The 21,277-nt window shown below is 40.4% G+C and overlaps 1 protein-coding gene across 2 annotated transcripts in view; it reads right to left on the reverse strand.

Annotated features, from left to right (window-relative positions):
• LOC137256326 (PDF receptor-like) overlaps positions 1–21,277 on the reverse strand; it is a 114,593-nt gene that overhangs the window by 68,849 nt on the left and 24,467 nt on the right. The window contains exon 1 of one of the 2 annotated variants that reach the window (XM_067794090.1): positions 15,722–15,783. The exons of the other annotated variant lie outside the window; for it this stretch is intronic. The gene's annotated coding sequence lies outside the window, so the exon portion shown is untranslated. Of the gene's footprint in view, positions 1–15,721; positions 15,784–21,277 lie in introns of those variants that run through there. 2 annotated transcript variants of the gene reach the window in all.

A 21,277-nucleotide genomic window follows, 5' to 3' on the forward strand; every position in this document is an offset into this window, starting at 1 on the left:
AAATAATTATATTACCGAGCACTGTCTTCTGGTTTCATTTTGTTTAATCAATACAACGGTCAACACAACCTCATAAATAATCAGTTATTTAGAACTATTTCTTTCAGAAACGCTCGTTCTAGTTCATTATAGCTTTCAGTCTTTCAATCAATATTGAAAACCATCTTCAATGAGAGAAGTGACGTCTCTGGTGCTGATGCTGGTGCATGTCGTAATTGACACGGTGGAAATTATTCTGGTTTCAAATGAATTTCATGCTTTTGTAAAATACCAAACTAAGAGAATATTTAGCTTTGTCTGTTGAAGAAATATCTCTGGAAATATGATTGTTTGGAATTTTCTTAATCCTTCACATGTTAGTCAAAATTCTGACTTCAAGAAATCTTTTGCTCATGTTGTCAGATATTTGACCTCGCAGTTCATTCAGCGTTTTTAAACACATACATCAACTCGCAACTCGTGAGGTAGATCAGTGATTAAAGCGTTCGTTCGTCACGCCAAAGGCCCGGATTTGATTAGCCACAACACAATGTGAGAAACCCATTTCTGATGTCTCCTACGTTAATATTGCTGGATAATTTCTAAAAGTGGCTTAAAACCATGCTGGCTCCCTAACTCCCTTCCTCTCTTCCTCAATCGTGTTATTGATGCTAATGCCACAACTGGTTTAGGCTACAAACTTCACATGTCTTCCTCATCAGACCTGTCTTTTAAATCTCTTCACCTTTGACGATCGCCCTGTTACATTTCCATAATGCATGGTTTATCACGCTTTTGGAAGAAAGTATGCTGTCGATTTGTAAAAAATGACAGTTTATACTCATGCAAACTGATGCGTTATACACTAGAAACAGTCATGTTTCACTAATGTTTTGCCAATGCAACGAACATGTTGATCAAATGCAAACTGACATGTTATATCCGTGAACTGAGTGCGTTACACCTATGATATTTGTAACCCGTGGAGGCCACGGGGTAGAATAGGCCTTCAGTAACCTATGCTTGACATAAAAGGCGACTATGCTTGTTTTTAGAGACGACTAACGGGATCGGTAGTCAGACTCGCTGACTTGGTTGACACATGTCATCGGTTCCCAGTTGCGCAGATCGATGTTCATGTTGTTGATCACTGGGTTGTCTGGTCCAGACATGATTATGTACAGACCGCCGCCATACCTGGAATATTGCTGAGTGCGGCGTAAAACTAAAGTCATTCACTCACTACGATATTTTTTTGTTTGTATAAACTCAGCTTATAGGGTCGGTCTTTCAATACTCGAGTCCTGGCCCGACAATCAACATTTACCTTTGCAAATGGACTATACCCATCCAGCAAGCATTTTTAAGCATACAAAATGTACGTGTCTTCCCCAGTAAAGAGACCCTAAAAGAGGCAAGTTTAATTCTTGCAATCGGAACATGTCATATCGCTGTAAGGAGTCCGTAGAGATGTCACGTTTTACCCATACAAATAGACACGTAATTCCCCTGTAAATACCGCCAGGCGCATGATCATGATGATTAGGAAAGGGATGAGTGTGTCAGTAACGTCTTCAGCAATATTCCAGCTACATGGCAATGATCTTTAAATAATCCAGTCTGGACCAGACAATCCAGTTATCAAGATCATGAGTATCGATCTACGAAACTGGAATACAATGACATGTGTCAACCAAATCAGCAACCCTGGGGCCACTTGCACAAAACGATCTTAGAGCTACAATTATTGTAAATTCTTATGACTGCGATCTTAGGCACCGGCTACAATCGCTATCCACTTGCACAAAGTTAAGTAGGCTAAGATCATTGTAAGTTACAATCAAAACTTATAATTGACCACTCGATCCCGTTAGACGCCTCTTATGGCAAACTAAGGTTGCTGAAGACCAATTGTAACCCGGATCTTCACGGAGAGACAAATATGGGATCTTCAAGGGTCTGTTAGTAGGGGATCTCAGTTGTAAAATGCCAGCTTGGTATGGTAGCAAAGCCAGACGTGATACACGTTCAGGACATTTACATCGTGGGTAAGCTCAAGTAAACAAACACGTAATCAGTGCGAAGACAACATCATGTTGGCATCCTTACATCCTTACTCCCCTCCTGGACCCGCTTGCACAGAGCAATCTTAGTTACCATCAAACTTAGGCCCCTACAATCAACTTTACAATCACCGTACAATTGCCCTATTCTACTTGCACAAAGACAATCTTAAGACAGCGTGGATTTAAGATCGCAATCTTAACTAAGATCGAACTCTTCAACGTTGGAGGCAGACATTTCTTTATCTCGACTCCTGTCTACAGTTGTCTTCAAATAAAACGTGGACCTGGTTACTGCACACAACGGACATACCTTCCTTAATCGCACTTTGCAGAATTTTCATGGAAACAAAACAAACAAACAAACAAAAACCCCACACATCTTTGTAATGATAACGTGGAAGATAACATACATATTAACTCGTATCTCGTGGGTTATTATCTAATTTTTAATATTCTAATATGATTTATGAACTAAGAATGTGATACTGCAACCACAGAAACATCATGTTTTATGAAAATATTGAAATACAAACAAATACATTTCGGTTTGGGTTATTGGCCTAATAATCATGAAAATTAAAAGAATATATATTAACATAAATTCCTCATGATATAACACCTAAATGTACCATGATTTGTCAATGGCTGTCAGTGAAACATAGTTTGGCATCTGGTCGGTGTTATTTGAAGTAAAATCCCAAACATATCCCACAAGCATTAGATTTGTAAAGATATGAAAGGGTGACATGACTGTGGGAGTGTTCTGGAAAATGCACGACAGGGAAACATGAAAACGATATTATTCCGTGTGTGTTGTAAGTGTTGTTAAATACTTATCCACAGTATATTAATTACTTTACTCTAGTTTGTTGATAATTATTTCTTCTTTCTGTAAAAAAAGTTTTTACGCAAGTTTCACATACCTCTGCAAATGTATTTTTCCTGTTCGAAGAATACTTGTATTATATATAAAATGCATATATTAAAACTGTTGTCTCTCGTCAGATTTAATTTTTGATTTTAGAACTAGAAAAAAGCCATAATTATGTACTTAATTCATCTGTAGATTATTTTAATGATAAACTAAGACAAAATCAATGACCGAAAAGAAATACTAGTATATGTGGAGATCTGCGATGTCACAACATGGCATACATTGCATTTGGGCATGGCAGATTTTACGGCAACGACATAAAAAGCAATGGGAAAGCACTCCCATCTTGCATAAAAAAACTATGATTAGCTGCCCTTGAGTTATTGAAAAGGTCATGGCCACTGCTAATCGCTTACAGACACCTTTCGTTACTATCCTTTCCTTGTTTATCAAAAAGGTATGGTGTTCATACTTTTTCCAACACTGAATCGGGTGAGAATTGTACTTTATGATATCGACTCGATAATGAGTTTGTTCACTACCGCAAATAACGATATTTCTGACGTCGATGTTGCATTCTCCGTGTTGTTGAAGTGTCGAGGCGAATCATACAGTTTTATGCAATATAAAAGCAATCCCAAAACGTACAGCTAATTATTTGCGTGAAACTGACACCAACGTGAACGCTATTTTGCTACTGACTACAATGATCTTAGCTCCTTACAATTGGTTCCGACCAATTGTAAGTTTTGATTGTAACTTACAATGATCTTAGCCTACAATCGCTTTGTGCAAGTGGATGGCGATTGTAGCCGAAGCCTAAGATCGCAATCATAAGAATTTACAATAATTGTAGCTCTAAGATCGTTTTGTGCAAATGGCCCCTGTATTAATAAAAGCTGGAAAATAGGGTTGACAACGACCTCATATCCGACTCTTCATCCTGACGGGCATGTTGACATGGGACACACGTGAAGATGTGTCATTATAAACAGCCATATAAGTCGGTGCGATGCTACACTTTTATCAGAAAGCGTCCTACGATGCTGTCAGTTTAGCAACAAATATTAGTTTTAGGGCACTGTAACCTTCGAACATTGTCATCAATTATTAACACACAGTGTTTTGCCACTGCATTTGTGTATTAGAGGACGAAAGCTGGTTAATTCTAATGTATTAGACATTGCGTAAAACACAAAGCAGCAATACTGTGCCAGTAGCATTAACCCACCGGTGATACGATGGAAGATGGGCTATTAAAAATCTCTAATTGGTGTCGGGAGACGGTGGAACGTTGACTTATGTTAATTTCTAAAGAAGTCTGTCTTTGAAAAGATCGTTCATATTTCAGTCGTGAAATGTGAAAGTGAGCTCCAGTGCATAGATGGAAGGAAATTTGCTTCAAAAGGCTTTCGTGGTATTCCTCATATTTTATAGTTTTGAGGCGATGGAAGCCTCCTAAGATTAATTAGATATCAAAATTGAACAGGGGCGTAAGAAGTCGGTTCGTTCATGAGACTTAAATGAATGGTTGTATGAGGTTGGGGGTGATTTTCATCACACTTGCCGAGATGACGTTCGCGTGTTAGATGGATTCATCTTGATACAAATTCTCTGGGCATTGATAAGCTTTTTAAATGGTTGTTTGCGCGCTTGGAATCGTGTTGTGCCGGCGCCTTAAAAATGTAGTTCTGTAATGCTATATGAGAAAGGTCGGTGGGGTCATTTGGTGGGACGTCATCGCGTTCTGGGTCATTTTCTTTGGTATATGACAAAACCATATTTATAAAAATATAATCGAGAAAAAATGTATGGACAGCAAAACGGAAACCCATTCATGTCGTTCTACAGGTATAAAAGCAATGTGCGATTCATGGAATTTATATTGAGACCAAGATGATTTTATACATAATATGTATATATGAATATAATTCCTCAGTCATACTCCGTCTATGTGTGCACATCTGTGGGTCGTGTCTATGTTTGTGCGTTTGCGGAGCGCATTATTGCAGTGGCAAGGCGTCTGCCTATCACGATGAAAGCCCGTGTTCGATTCCCGGTGGAGGCATGTAGGATCCCGAGGTGGGCACATTTGCACAGTTCCCTTAGACATTTCAAAGGCGAGGTCCTCATATTTATCATGCTTTTCCTGAATCTTTCCAATCACATTGCTGTCAAAGGGGACAGACATTCAATGATGTAAATGATGTCCTACTGCATTTACTAGTTTGGTGAACCCGCATACTTAAAACCCAGGGTTCGTGCACAAGCAAACTGTAGCGCAAATGGGGTTGCGCAGCATAGAGAATATGACAGGTTTTCTTATATGAGAGCGAAGCGAGCAAAGGTTGGCAACCTACTTTCCTCGCTTCGGATCGAAAAATATTTTTCATGTCGAAATGAAATATCGCCACCATCAAAAGTACACTTCCATTTGCTCACTTGGCTACGCTGTCGCATTTCGTACCCCATGTTTAATTTAATTACTCATAATATGTTTTATTCAACATTTTAAGCGCCACTCGTGGTCATTCAGATCGTTCTCGCCTCCATTACCCCTGCCAGCTTCCGGTTGAACGGAGTGATGGAACAAGAAATAAGCAGAAATTAAAAGGAAATACCACATCGCCTAATATTATCATGAACCTGTTGGAGTTTATTTGTCTGATCTGTCATAACATTTTTTTCTACATAAAACACTTCTGGCGTAATGGGTAAATGAAGCAGGGGAGGTAACTGTAAGTATTCCATATAGAATAATACCCTCCTGTTCCTTCACTCCGTTGATCCGGAAGCTGGAAGGGGGAATGGAGGCGAAGAACGGTCTGGTACACAACGAGTTGCGCTTGAAATGTTGAATAAAATATTTCACGTTAGTAATTGTTCTACACGGGGTTGTAAATGTGAGAGCACAACCCAGTGAAGAAATGGGTGTATACTTTTCATGGTGGCAATGTGCTATTTTGACATGAAAAATATTTTTCGATATGAAGCGAGGAAAGTACGTTGCCAACCTTTGCTCGCTTTGCTCGCATGTAAGTAGACTTGTCATTTTCTCTATGCTGCGCGACCCATTTGCGCTACAGTTAGCCTGTGGTTCGTGTTACGGTTTACCTTAGAAGGGGTAGTGAGGATGGAATATGTGGGGACGCTGACAGAAATGGGAGTACGTAATCTCCAAGGTTGCTAATGTATTGCACGTCTTTCCCTAAAACCGTGGACGTTTAAACTCGGCAAAGCTCCGTACACGCGGAACAACATCTCTATACCCTGCTCCAACAACTGCAGTCATACCAGATTCGCCGTACTGGCCCTTTGTAGAGGTCTTTGAAGAGCTATCTTTGGATCAGCGTCATGTGAAACGAATGGGAAATGAAGACAGACCCTCACATGTTGTGGCATAAAACGTAGACCTGAGATTAATTTGGACATAAGAATACCTTATAAGTTCACTTAGTGCCAATAAAACCCTGTTTCCATCAAGGTAATAGGAATTGAACCAATCATTAATCCATGACAATGGAGGTTGCATCTACAATACGACCTTGTACGAAATGAGTCTTGTAGTCATGCACGTAGATCAAAGATGGTTCATTTGGTGCTGAGAACGTTCAAGCGAACTCCGGCGGAACAATAAACAAGTACAGTTATCAATACATAAGCACATCAATATGTGTGCTCGAAATTCAGAGAGGTTGTTGCAAATGCCACGCAGGTTTTCGAATCACCAAAGGAGACGTCAGGAAAATGCAGAATTGCGTCATCTTGAGAGAAGAACGACAATGATGAGCAGACTGCAACTGGATATTTGGGGCATTACCATCACATGGTACCAGTTGGTCTTTTCAGCGATTCCTTGTTGTCACGCAACTCAGTACTAAAATACCTAAACAAAGTGGGCCTTGACATGCGATAACAGTGTGTGTCTACAACGCAGACAAAGCCCAAAATACGACAAAGCATGAAATGCGTCCCTTACTCCCAAACGTTCAACACAACGCTCACCAAGGAAGTAATTCTTTACAACGTCGGGTAGAACATGGGAATTAGATACGCATCCTGATTATTGGACAGTTGTTATCAAACCGTTCTGTGTCGGTGGGGTAGCACAGTGGTTAACACGTTCGCTCGTCAAGGCAAAGACCCGGGTTCGATTTGCAAAATGGGTACAATATGTGGAGACCATTTCTGATATCCCCCGCCATTATATCGCTGGAATATTGCTAAAAGCCGCCGTAAAACGAAAATCCACTTGCTCATACTATAAAACCTTTACCCTCACATCGCATGTACTAATAGACCCGTGGAGGCCCGGGGTAGAATAGGGCTTCAGCAACCTACTCTTGCCATAAAAGGCGACTATGCTTGTCGTAAGAGGTGACTAACGGGATCGGGTGGTCAGGTTCGCTGACTTGGTTGACACATGTGATCGGTTCCCAAATGTGCAGCTCGATGTTCATGCTGTTGATCACTGGATTGTCTGGTCCAGATTCGATTATTTACAGATCTCCGCCATATATCTGGTATATTACTGAGTGCGGCATACAACTAACGTCACTCACTCGCATGTACCAGTCGGTGCAGACGCAGCGGAGTGCCGAATTTCATGTTCCTACGAAAGATACGACAAATAACCCCGTGGGAAGTGAGTGTGTATTCCCTAAACAATATAGCGACATATCACCTGATACTGACCGGTAGCAGTAAAGTTAAACATTTTACTGGGTGTGATGACACCCCAATGGATAGACAATGAATTGACTAAACTGGCTTTAGGGGTGACATTTATACACAAGGGATGGTAACATCGGTATTGTTCCGTAATATTACTGTCACAACTAAAACACTGACTATATTGTACTGTTATAAATGGCCTGCATACACCGCACCATTGTCCGTTGCCCGTAAAGTAATGTACCACCATCACTAGTATCAGTCGACCAGTTAGTAATGTACCACCATCACTAGTATCAGTCGACCAGTTAGTAATGTACCACCATCACTAGTATCAGTCGACCAGTTAATAATGTACCACCATCACTAGTATCAGTCGACCAGTTTGTAATGTGCCACTGTCACTAGTATCAGTCGACCAGATAGTAATGTACCACCATCACTAGTATCAGTCGACCAGGTAGTAATGTACCACTATCACTAGTATCAGTCGACCAGTTAGCAATGTACCACCATCACTAGTATCAGTCGACCAGTCTGTAATGTACTACTATCACTAGTATCAGTCGACCAGTCTGTAATGTGCCACTATCACTAATATTGTGATAGCGAATCCTTTTGGCCCTTTATGTGATTCACCTGAGAAAAAAAGATGGAAACCCTTATTGATGCTTCACCCTTGTCTCAAGGATAGTGGTACACTTGGAATGTATTTCACATTAATTTTGTTTTAACGCTGGGAGGAAGTCTTGTTGAGCTTGAATCCTACCGTTTAACGATAAGATCGCAATTACTTTGGCTGCTCATTATTTAGGGGCTGAACACTATGTTAGCAATGCTTTTGTGGTGATCAAGCCGGGGCATAGTAACTTACAGAGCCACCAGACTCTAGTGGACTTCTAGCGTCGACTAGATGGTTAGAAGTAGTTACTGTAATTAAATGAAAGGCTTCTGTGTTTCAGGCATGCTATGACATGATGAACATGTTTTGTGCAGGCAAGCAAAAAGTTAATTTGAAGCCAATAATTGCATCGTGTTACATTGGCTTTGTTCCATCTCAGGAAAATGAATCTTTTGTCTTTCCTGTCGTCATCATTTACTGCTCGAAGCGGCAATTGTGAAGCAGAGGAAAGACTTTTGAATAAACGTACTTTTCTTTTAAATGATCCACTAAACGTTATGGTCGTCATTTCTTGCTTCCTTTGAATTTCTTACAAACCCCTACTTTGAGCATTTCATTCTTCCCTTGAATGACCCACTAACCCCTACTTTCTACCTTCCCTTTTGAATGATGGAATATCCCTACTATTGTCAATTCTTTTTTACCTTTGATTGATCCACTAACCTCTAAGTTCTACTTTCTTTTTCCCTTTTGAATAACCGAATACCCATACTATTGTCAATTGTTTTTTACCTTTGATTGATCCACTAACCTCTAAGTTCTACTTTCTTTTTCCCTTTTGAATAACCGAATACCCATACTATTGTCAATTGTTTTTTACCTGTGAAAGACCCAGTAATCCCTACTCTCTCCATTTCGTATTTGGTTGGAATGACCCACTAACCTTCTAATTTTTCTGTTCCTTTGTATGCCTCAATACCCCTCCTGCTGGCATTTCTTCCCTTCTATAAATGACTAACTAACCACCACTTTCCCCATTTCTCTATTGTTTTGATTGTCTCAGTAAATTCAAGCTTTCGCCATTACAGTTGTCCTTTGAATGACTTACTAAACCTCAATTCTCCTTTACTTTCCTCTTCTTTCCTTTCTCCGCCACTAGTGCTGTATATTTCGTATGTGACACCCACCCACTCTGACCACAAAATTTGTAAATTTTTAACTCTTTTCTCATACCTTTTTGTGGGTCTCTAACACACTCTTTCAGACTCTGCGTGAGTATCACATTGCTCGTCATCCATTCCACTAGCAACAAAGTATAGACCTCCTCTTTTCACTCACGAACCTCAGCTAGAAGCATCTTACATGATCTCTTACAGTGCACACACCTAACGTCTGCGCCAACAACATCAACCCTCTGCATTGTAACTATACTCTTGAACCACCACCCTGAACGTTAATCTACTTCAGAAAGATGTGGTTTGGACAAACGACTTTTTCAGTATACAACCCCCCTCTTCCACCCGCAAGCTCAATATTCAACCTAGCCAAAGAAAAACATCACCCAAACATGTGCCAAAATATATGCGCACAAGTCACATTCAGTATACCAACTGCACCACCAACTGCACCGCCATCCCAACCACATCCAAAATGACCACCCCCATAAGCACACCACAACCAAAACCATAGCCACTACCACCATCACAACCGCCACGGCCACAACCACCACCACATCCAGCACCACAAGCGTCTCACCACCACAGAAACAACAATCACAACCACCTCACCACCACAGAAACAACAATCGCAACCACCTCACCACCACAGAAACAACAATCACAACCACCTCAGCACCACAGAAACAACAATCACAACCACCTCACCACCACAACCAACACTACAACCACCACCATAACCACCCACCATCAGCACAATCTGCTCAATCTCCACCACCTCAAGAACCACCTCAACCACCATAGCAACCACCACCACCACAACAACAACAACCTCAAGCACCATAACACCCTTAGCATGTCGAACTTTATTCTCGTACAAAGCAGCTCCTGTAACCACATTTTCTAAAACATCATGGGGGATATAAGACGTAACTCGTAACGGGAAAATCAATACCATGGATTATCGACAAACGGAAATAGTCACCGCTCCACCACGGGAGAGGTTTTGCATCTTCTGTGTGGGATCTTCCTGCAAATATTACCAGCGGGGAGCCCATTCCATGGCTTTTCCAGATATAAGATTTTTTTCTTATGGAATAAACTGGATTAAAGTCTTCAAATTCTGACATGACATTAAATATCAACGTCATGTCTTCCCTCTCTGACATGACCATCAGATATCGATATCATGCTCCACGCAAATGTTTTCGAAGTCAGGAGCCGACAACCTTAAGACCATACGATAGGATGTGAATGTAGGCACAGACATCTATGCTATGACCAGCAGTGTCACGGCATCATGTAACTGTAGATCAGAAACCAATGACTGATATCATGAACAACAATCAATGTGGTAAAAATAACAATCGGCTCAGACATTGTGTCCAGCCGATCCAAACCCATCGGGACGTATGTTGTGTTGAGGAGCTATTTAGTGTAGGGTTTTCCACAATGAGTTCTATTCTGTTGTTTTAACAAAATGTTGCTTTAGCAAAGTTAGCAGGAAATTCATTTGTTAATATTTGTTCAGTCAAATTTTTGGTGCATTAGTCTAGTACCACGATCTCATGATCCATTGATATCACTGATGCCTTTCTACAATCAAGTCTGCTTCAAAGCAGTATTTGATAAATGCTTCATGTTTGAATGAGTGAGTGGGTGGGTGAGGGAGTGGGGATTTCTAGTCACGTCAGGGATCGATATTTCAGCTATTTAAGCAAGTCATACGTGGATAATAAATGAAGTAAATATATTTTTCTGCAAAAGACAAGTAGATTATCACAGATAGAGATTTAAAACTTGCATGGAACTTAAAAACTGAACGTAGATCACCATACTAGTAGCTATTGGGAGTAACATTTGTTTTGCTGCCTGCATGGACCCCAGATGTCTTGTGTAGTGTGCTTGTGTTTTGGAGAGTCCTTTCACAAAGCACTGAGGTTATCATAAGTCACAAAGGTTAGTGCAATGTTAAAGAACGATAGTTAAGGTTAACCTTTTTAAAGGTTGCATGACTATGTCAGACTTCGCTGACTTGGTTGACACACATCATCATATCCAAATAGCCCAATGCTCGTGCTATTTATCACTGGATTAGCTGGTCCAGACTCCATTATTTACAGATCGTCCCCATGTAGCTGGAATATTGCTTAGAGTGGTGTAAAACAAAACTCAATCACTGGTAAAGGTTGCTTTCTGAAAGGAGCCACAAAGCGTTCATTGAGCTACAACATTCGTAAGCCTATGATAAACTATAGAGTTACGACATTCGTAAGCCTTTGATAAACTATAGAGTTACGACATTCGTAAGCCTATGATAAACTATAGAGTTACGACATTCGTAAGCCTATGATAAACTATAGAGTTACGACCTGTCGTAACGTTACGAACTCTGGACCCATGAATCATTGGCTGTAATGCAACCGAATCCACATTCGACATTACCGAAGCTAAACTGCCCAACACACATTTGTGAAAACTGTCACTATTAGTGTCCAAACACATGGACAAACAGCTCGGAACGATCTTCTTTGGCGAAGCGTTTTATGAATTACTATTTGTGTAATGTAATCTTTATTTCCTTCAAAATAAATCTCTGTATATATGCAACGATTGTGTGATGCATACATACATGAATACCGTTTTCGTGGTTTATGTTTAGATGTTTATTGATTTGGTATTCACATGAAATCTTGTCCAATCCAACCTCACTGAGACAGTTTGACCTTGAGATCACTCAGTAGCGAGAGATATCAAATCAATACGTTTGAAAAGTTATCTGTGGAATTGTATTGAATTTCATGATATGAAATGCATAGTTGCCAACTTAGCATTCACGGGTGACATTTGGAATAAGTTTTGAGGTGAAATGAGGCAACAGATACCTTTCATAATTACTCTCTTTTGAAGCGACCTAGATGAGCAGAGTCGGTCAGGAGGTTTGTAGGTCTGAATCTCCCTGTACCGCTTTTGTAGCGTCTTTCTCAATGAGACACCATGCCCCATTTTGACTTTGATATTCCATTAAGACAAAGTATAATAACCCGACCGATCGATTTTATCCCTTTAATGATCTCTCTTGTGTTATGCCGTCGTTGTCGACGAGTTTAGTTTTACGCCGCTTTTTAGCAATATATCTAGGACGCCTCGGTTGGGGGAAAGCAGAAATGAGCTTTGCACATTGTGCCCATATGAGACTCGAACCCGGGGATTCGGTTTGACAAGCAAACACCTTAACCACTAGGACAATGGCCGCCCCCACTAAGCAATGTGTTAAGAGGAACGTTCTTTTAATGTTTGCAGTGGGTGGGGATCGAACGATCGCTCTCCATCTCATTCAGAGGACAATCTAACCATGACGCCATGGAGATGAAACCTGATAGCATGGTATACGACATGAAGGCTGGATGTGAGCATGAAGCTATTTCCCAGCATGCATCATTCAAACCATTAAACCTAGTAGGTATACTTGGGGCTTAAACTATAAAAAGAGCAATAGTTCTGAAGAGTACAAGCAGTGATAGAGAATTGGTAGACGAAGACACAAACGGCCCACTACATTCTCTCACATGCACGTACACGCGCCCATACACGCCTTTAAACACATAACACACGTACCTTATGAACGTACAACATATCAGAACCTGCACGCGTATCAAACACAAACGGCATGACACACACACCTGCGCTATAAACGTACTCAGCGCGGAACGCAAAACTATGCAAATAATTCAACACACACACGCATAACTGATACATACCGCGCCGCACAGCAACCAGAAACTCACACCACACCACACACACACACACACACACACACACACACGCACACACAACTGACACATACTGAGCCACACCATACCACGCCATACACATAAAACACACGTGTATACCACACACACACACACGCACACACGCACACACGCACACGCACACACACGCGCGCGCGCGGGCCTGAGAATACTCCTCACCCACTCCACCATGAGAACCAATTACAAGTTAAGCAGTTCTGTACTTCCTGTTTTTGTGCAGTTGGAAAATTGGCGCCTTGGAATGTCACGCTTGCAAGCCAAATGGTTAAAAAGGATATGTACATGAGAAATGTCATTGTTTCTCTTCCAGTAATGAAAAGTTGCAAGGACCTAATGAGAGCCACCATGTTGGAGGCGTTTCCGAGACGTAAATCTGGTGACATTCTGTGCCATGTGTTTAATGTCTGTGCGACACACTCCACAGCAGTAAATATTCCCCCTGACAACAACACCTCCATAGTGCAGAATTCAGACACACCTTTCTCCTCATTATATATAATGACATTTATCCCTTCCTTTGGGAGAAATACTGTGATGCCCAATTGCGTCCCTTTGGGCTCACAGGATCGTGGGTTTTAATGTCAAGTTCTGCGGGATAATGTTCCCGGTATACTGCCGTCTTAACTTGCAGTATTCCAACCGTTCCCGTTTTTTAGATGACAAGAAAGATGATGATGACGATGATGATGATGATGTATGGTTTTGAGACAATGGGGCAAATAGTTGCATTGTGAAAAGTTTTGTGCCAATCAGTTAACATTAACGTCACATCGGAAATGTCTCAGCAACATTATGAGGAACGAAACCATTGCACAATGCCATCAACAGATTCTGAATGTCACTTCACGTTTTAAACGAGGAATCCAGCCCAACCTTTTGATACAAATACAAAGGTGTTTGCATGTCTAACTCAAAGCTAGTTTTTCTGTTAAACTTTTATGTAAACATGTCCCGTAAAATGAAATTTTATGAGACAAATGTGCTTCATGCAAAACAGTGGACATATCCAGGTTCCTCCATATTTGGACAGAGTAAACAAAACAATAAGAATGAACACAAATGTAATCTCATTACATCTTATTCATCTTACAAAATTCGAAATACATATGTTTACCGTCATATTTTAACAGAATATTATTCTCACGTGACAATTTCTCTTTAATCTAACGGAATAAATATCTGTATTTTCTGAATGAAACAGATGTACCATAATGTATGTTCATCATGATATTCAGCAAGTCTCTGCATTATATTCACTGTCCTACTCTGGGGAATAAATATCTAAATTTTATTAATTTAGTAGATGTATTTCGGGAACTTCGCCAATGGCAATGAATTGTTGTAGACAGTGCCATCTTGTCCTCCAACATCCACAGCTGTCGTTGTCCGTGGTGCAGTGTGCTATAATTGTTTTTACTGGAAAATATTGTCCTGTGCACATACACAATGCAACATCGGAAGCATGACACACTCACCGAGGTGTGCTCTATGGATGAATTGATATACTGTACACGTTGTCAGAGAATCTTTCTTCTTGTAAACAATGAAATGTCCACAGTCAATACTTTGTGTTTACGTATACCCAAGGCTTTTTTCTTTATCTTCAGAAAGAAACCCTTGCTGCTGGTAAGCTTTTGTCGACTAACACCTTAGTGTGCATAAAGTTGTCCCTGTTTTGTTACGACATACAAAAACAAGGGTTTAATCTTTTCAGTTGGTCTTCATTTACAGAAATCTCTCAATTTCTATACGCAATCTCATTGTTTGTCCGTTCAGAAATGCAAACCAGTTTGTTCGTAAAGGAATAAAACAAATATATAAATAACGTTGAACGAATTAACGCAAAAGAGCAGTTCGAACATTGACACTGAAAACTTAGTATAAACACATCATCGTATACTAAGCACGTATCTGGTGTCTGGTCTCGCTCGGTAGGACGTGAAAATAACACATATTATTTTTTAAAATCTGATTTCGTTCATTATATAGATAAACATATACATGTAGTATAATACAATACATTCGAACGACATAATACAATATATACAAACGACATAATACAATATATACAAACGATATAATGCTGAGGTAATTCTAACGAAATGCATTAGTTGAGATATTCTACAGAATGACGACATTTAAAATGACATTCTCATGTAAACATATGCTTCTAGATCATGGTATATCCCTTCATCAAATTGCAAAACGTCCAATATTTATCTTCGGTTACCGAACCAATTCCTTGTCTTATACAACACCGTTTTACAGTATTTCTTTAGTATGATAATAATAGTTTTGTAATCTCAAACAGACATAAAATGAAAGCACATTTTACGTGCATACGTGGCGCTATGTTCCTGTGCCTTTACATCAATTGTTTATCTACCATCAAAACATTTGCATTATTTACACAATCATCGTGCCGTCATAACAAGTCATAATGTGATGATAGTACAGAAGCCATGATCAATTAAGGCATCATGTGAAGTAGACAAGGAAGTAATTTCACAGAAGCTTACCTTTGTTCGTGAGCACCTCTCAATACCTCAAGAATACCCTACACTGACAATGTTCAAGAACTCGTCATCATTGGTTCCATCGTAACCTACAGCAGATCAGTCGTTAGTTGTAATAACCCGTTTGACAATCGCTGTCAAGATGTAGAAACCTGCCCCAGAATTGAGCACATCCTTTCTAAACACGTGTAGACGATGTGCTTCCTCTATAACATGGCTCCCACGAATGTTGTGTTGCGACAGCACATCACTTCAGTCTCGGAAATAAGTAGCGCTAACTGCGCTCTTTTGGCGTTGGAGATTGATTATAGGAAGCGACGGAGTACACGGCCGTCGCCTGTAGTGGTGTTGGGGTAAGGTTAAACACTGGATAGGTCTAGGCATGATGTGATATGAGGCGTGTGGGGTTCTGATTTATCTGATCAATATGTGGGAACATAAACAACTATTTTTTGCTACTGTTGCTATTGCTGCTGATGTTATTGTTTTTATTATAAATATAGTTGCTGTATTTGTTCTTGTTCGATAAGCGTTCTAGAATATTATGACATCAGGCTGATTTTCGGGATAATATTGAGGTAATTACATATTAAAAATGAATTAGGTAATGCCACAATGTATGGGTGACGGACGCCATAACAAAATAATGAGTGAGAGAGACATTGAGTGATAAGCAAAAATGAGAGAAGTAAACATTGCGTGAGTGATAGAGTGAGTGAGTCAGAGTGACAAGGTAAATAAAAATGATTGATAGGTATTGTCTGAGCAAGAGAAAATGAGTTAGTGAGGGAGTGATAGTGAATGGGCAAAAGGAGCAACGGGGATGCGAGAAAGTCGCCATGATAGTGATGGCGGGTTAGTGGGCGAGTTAAGTTTTATGCCAGTTATATGGCGTCGGTCTGTGAATAATCGAAGGTGGATCAAACAATCAAGTGATCAACAGCATGAGCATCTATCTAAGCATATGGTGGTATAATGACATGTTTCAGGTACGTCTACGAGCCTAACCACCCTATCTCGTTAGTCGCTTCTTACGACAAAAATGGATTACTGAAGACCAATTTTAACCCGGATCTTGGCGGGCGTGAGAGAAGCAACAAAAGAAAAAAGACAAAAAAGACTGAGAGACAGAGTGAATGAGGCAGCGGAGAGTGAGAGGCAATGAGGCTGAATGAGTGAACGATGCAAGGAGAATGTATAAGTGAAAGATGTCATGAAGGAATGAGTGGCAATGTTTGAACGATAGGGAAATTCAATGAGATCATGAAAGAGAAAAAGCAAAGCGTGACAAAGGAAACGAGTGAATGAGGCAGCGTATGGGTTGGTAAAAAGCTATGCGTGAGTGAGTGAGTCAATGAGTGTAATTTTCTGGTTTATTTATTTATTTATGTCTACAACCGAGTAACCTGCTTTGTGGTCCGTTCAATATGGGCGTGTTAGACTGTAACAACCCATTAGGAAAATCAATAGTGTCTCTCTCTATTTATATACATATATGAAAGCACATCGGATAATATAATCGGGTCCATATATACCCCCAAATGACAGACAACAGAAGACAATAGCGAGGAGACTTTCAGTTAGGTTTATGCAAGTGACTGTGCGGTTATGCACCGTTTCACAATGTAGGAATGAATGAAAACAACCAGTTAAATGCATTCACGATGGAATTGTCAACGGACCTCTCTACCGTTGCCGGGCCATCTTCATGTGTATACATTATCTAGACAACGTCAGAAAAAATCTCCTTCCTAAGTAAATCGCCAGTTAGCTTTCGGTGTGACTAAGTGTTTCATTTTTTTAACTCCTCCCTGAGCAATACATATAACAAGGGTGTACATAATTGAGTCTGGACCAGACAACCCAGTGATGAACAGCATGAGCATCGATGTACACAGCTGGGATACGATGCCATGTGTCAACCGAGCACGACTGACCACCCGATTCAAATGGACGTATCTTACGAATTTCAGATCAATCCACAAAGATCCACCCGGTTGTAGTGCAGAACTCTGGGAAACAAGCGGACTCAAAAACAATGTTGCATACTGGGCCACATTACTTCACTCGAAGCGTATCACGTTAAAACCAGGATTCGAACTGGTCTCCAAGAACCCATCCATGCTTATCGTTAGACGTGACTAGCGTTGGTAGATGTGTGGATCCCAGTTCCGTAGATCGATGTTCATGATCTCTGTCACTGGATTATCTAGTCCAGCTTGGTTAAGGTACTACCAGCCGTACAGATTAATAAGTCAGCTTTACTCACACAGAAATGTTTCATACTCACACTTTGCTAAGGATCAAACATGGGGACAACAGAAAGCTATTATGTAGGGTGACATTTGGTTTAAATACCTAAGCTTATAGAAAGCATGGATCTTAGGATTCAGTATGTCACTGCATCTTGTGGATCCCATACCACTGACATGCGGTGTTTTTTCTTATTTTTCCTGACGTGCCAACATGCCAAATGGTTGATTGGTGCCATGAACACCATTCCTATAGATACTGATGTATCAGGTGCTTAATGTTTGATTAAAGTGACTGTTTGCCTAAAGAGGGGTTACCATATTATTATGTGATCGGTTTTAAATGGATACAGTTTCCAATTATTAATCTACATTTAACAAAAGTTGTGTTTTGTGATCCTAAGCAAAGCGTGAGTAGTATACGATTCGCAGTGAATGTTTTAAGCACTACCCATCTCCAAGTCTCGGCATGTCAGACATGATGTCATCAAGTATTGCGCAAGTCATGCTAATCCGACTCCATTGCCTGTGAAGATTTGACGAGTCAATACGTATATCGTGCACAAGGGATTATGTGTTTGTTTAACGAGTGACTGCTGGCATCTACCAATCAGTTTCTGACAGAATCGGCTGAGTGGACAGAATTGTGTTTTTTCTGCAGAATTGATGTTTTCAGAAATAGATTGCGCAAATCAAACGCTAACTGGATGTACTATATGGAATGGTTGGCGTGTTCACCTGCACAGGCAGATTTTCGTGGGATGAGGTTGTTCGACTGGGCTGGGGTAGGGAGATATATATGTTCCTGTAGTATTCGTGGAAAAGTGAGGGTGGCTATTGGTTTGAATTAGGGAGTGAGTACGTGCTTTGCGCTTTACACCACTTGTAACAAATATTTCAGCATTATCACGGTGTTTGACACAAGGAATGGGCTTCAAACGTTGTACCCATGTGGGGAATCGAACGCGAGCCATCGTCGTGACGAGCGAACGCTTCAGGTCACTAAGCTACCCCACCGTCCTTGTTATTTAAAACGCGGGTAGTTGAGGGAGAGGGGGGCGGGGGAGGGACAGATTGTAAGCAGAGTAACAATGTATTCTTGTTTGATGCATAAAATTAAACACACAATTACATATGGTATCCAACTTTTAAAATGTAAAAATGAATAGAGCTGAATACGGCGTAGAACAGGCACACAAACAAACAAACAAAGAAACAAACAAAATTTTCGGATGATCGACGTGACGCGAATCAAAAGTTGTCGGCTGAACTGAATTCTCGATGTCCAATGTTTGGAAGGCTCCCAGTCTATTTTGAAGGAATCTTCAGCAAAGTCATTCCCAAAATTTCACATATGTGGCGAATGTGGTTAACGAGATATTATTAGTAATCGAAACACATTGTGATGCAATATTTCCAACAAGGTTGTTGAAAATGAAAACCGATCTGTCGTTTGAATAATGGTATGAGCTCAAATTATGCCATATAAATATGTTCAGTATAGTTATTAAAGGACTTCCCGTCATAATCACCAGTCAAGGACTTAGAGTGCCCGATTTAGAAACAGACTGGGATTATTGCAAATTGTGCGGGTTTTTTCAGGTACCAAGATAAAAAGTGGACGGGGATCGTGAGACTGGAACTATGGGAGGCCTACTACTCTTGGGTCTCTCCTCGTATGAAATCAGCAGATCCAACAATTGAAAATGGTTCCCTAGGACCATTCCAAACAAGAGCGGTTTATGAGACAGGTTTCACGTATTGGTGTCCTAAAACATGACAGGTATCTGGGGTAGCATTTGCTTTCACGTGTCTTGAATCTGGTATTCAGAATCAAAAGCGATAAGGCTGCATCGAATATCTCATTCCGTAAAATCCAATTTGATTACATGAAATATTCATGCAAGCAATGTAATGGGACACCAACGAGAAGACCTCACAGAACCCGGATGTAGACAGAGATAACGATGTGATTTATAACGATGTGTCTGGCCTAAATTAAACATACCCGGGTCCATCTTTTGTCACCTTTGGCATCAATATTTATCGTGAGTCAGTGAGTCATTGTGTACGTCAATTTATCGTCCATTTTAGGTCATGTCAGTGTATCGCGAACAGTAATGCTGATCTTATACTTTGTCTCTTTGGCGAACTAGGTCATCATTAAGCGAAGGGGCGGTAAGGAGGCCCAGTGGTTAAAGCACTTGCTCGTCATGCTAAGAGACCGGAGTTCGATTCCCAACGAGGTTACAATGTGTGAAGCCCATTTCTGGTGTCCATTGATGGAATTGCTGCAATATTGAAAACTAACTCGCACACTCACTCAATCGAATGCGATTGGAAAGGCGTTCAAAGAGATCAAGCACGTTATCCTACACAATGAATTACGACACTTTTGAAGAAACCCTCTCAACTCCTTAAACGATGGTCACTAATAGATTAAATATATACCGTCTAACGATGAGTGAACCGCTTTGAGTGTGTTATCAGAAGCGGAAGGCGTCTTTAATCATTTAACCTTTATCATTTAATTAGTTATAGAAGACAATCATGAAAAACTCCTGATTATACCGGATTTCAACTATCCCCCCTGGAGCTGTCCTATTTTAGCATTCGGATTTATTAATGGTCAGCCGAAAGATGACATTTCCTGGACTAAACCTAATTTATTGACCACTTAGAGACACCAATTGTTATGCTGATTTGGAGAAGGTCCGCTAAAGGGCAGCTTTATCTAGTTTATGATGGAGTGTGGCAAGACGGCGATCCATAGATTAACAAAGCCTTTGATACGGCCTCAGATGTGACCACTGCTGATGACCGGTTGAGCTTTAATACCTTGTTCACATGCAAAGGTGATATCTATCTTTGAACTTCAAACGGGTTTCCTGTCGTGATAACCGATTACTGTTACGTTTCTGTCTGTGCGAGATGGATTGTGTCTTTAGGGTTAATGAGTCACAAGTTATTGCTGAGCCTCGATACCTGGAGCCTGAGTGATCAAATAAAAACAAAATGTTTGTTTGTTTCTTTGTTGGTTCATACCTAATGCAGCAATATTCGATCAATTTAACGGTAGTATGTAAACAACGAGTCTGGACAAGACAATCAAGTGATCATCATCACGAGCACCTTGGCTTCGATGAGTGTCTTCAACCGAAATGCTTAATCATTTCTACATGGAAATCAGAGGCCTAACTAGGCGGCCAATACAAGACAGGACTTGCTTTTGGAGAATATTAGGCACAGTTTCAAGAGATCTGAAAGAAATCAAGTTGAAATCTTCCCGTATTGTAGAGACTTTGAC

Source organism: Haliotis asinina, chromosome 11 (assembly GCF_037392515.1).
Source record: "Haliotis asinina isolate JCU_RB_2024 chromosome 11, JCU_Hal_asi_v2, whole genome shotgun sequence".
NCBI lineage: Eukaryota > Metazoa > Mollusca > Gastropoda > Lepetellida > Haliotidae > Haliotis > Haliotis asinina.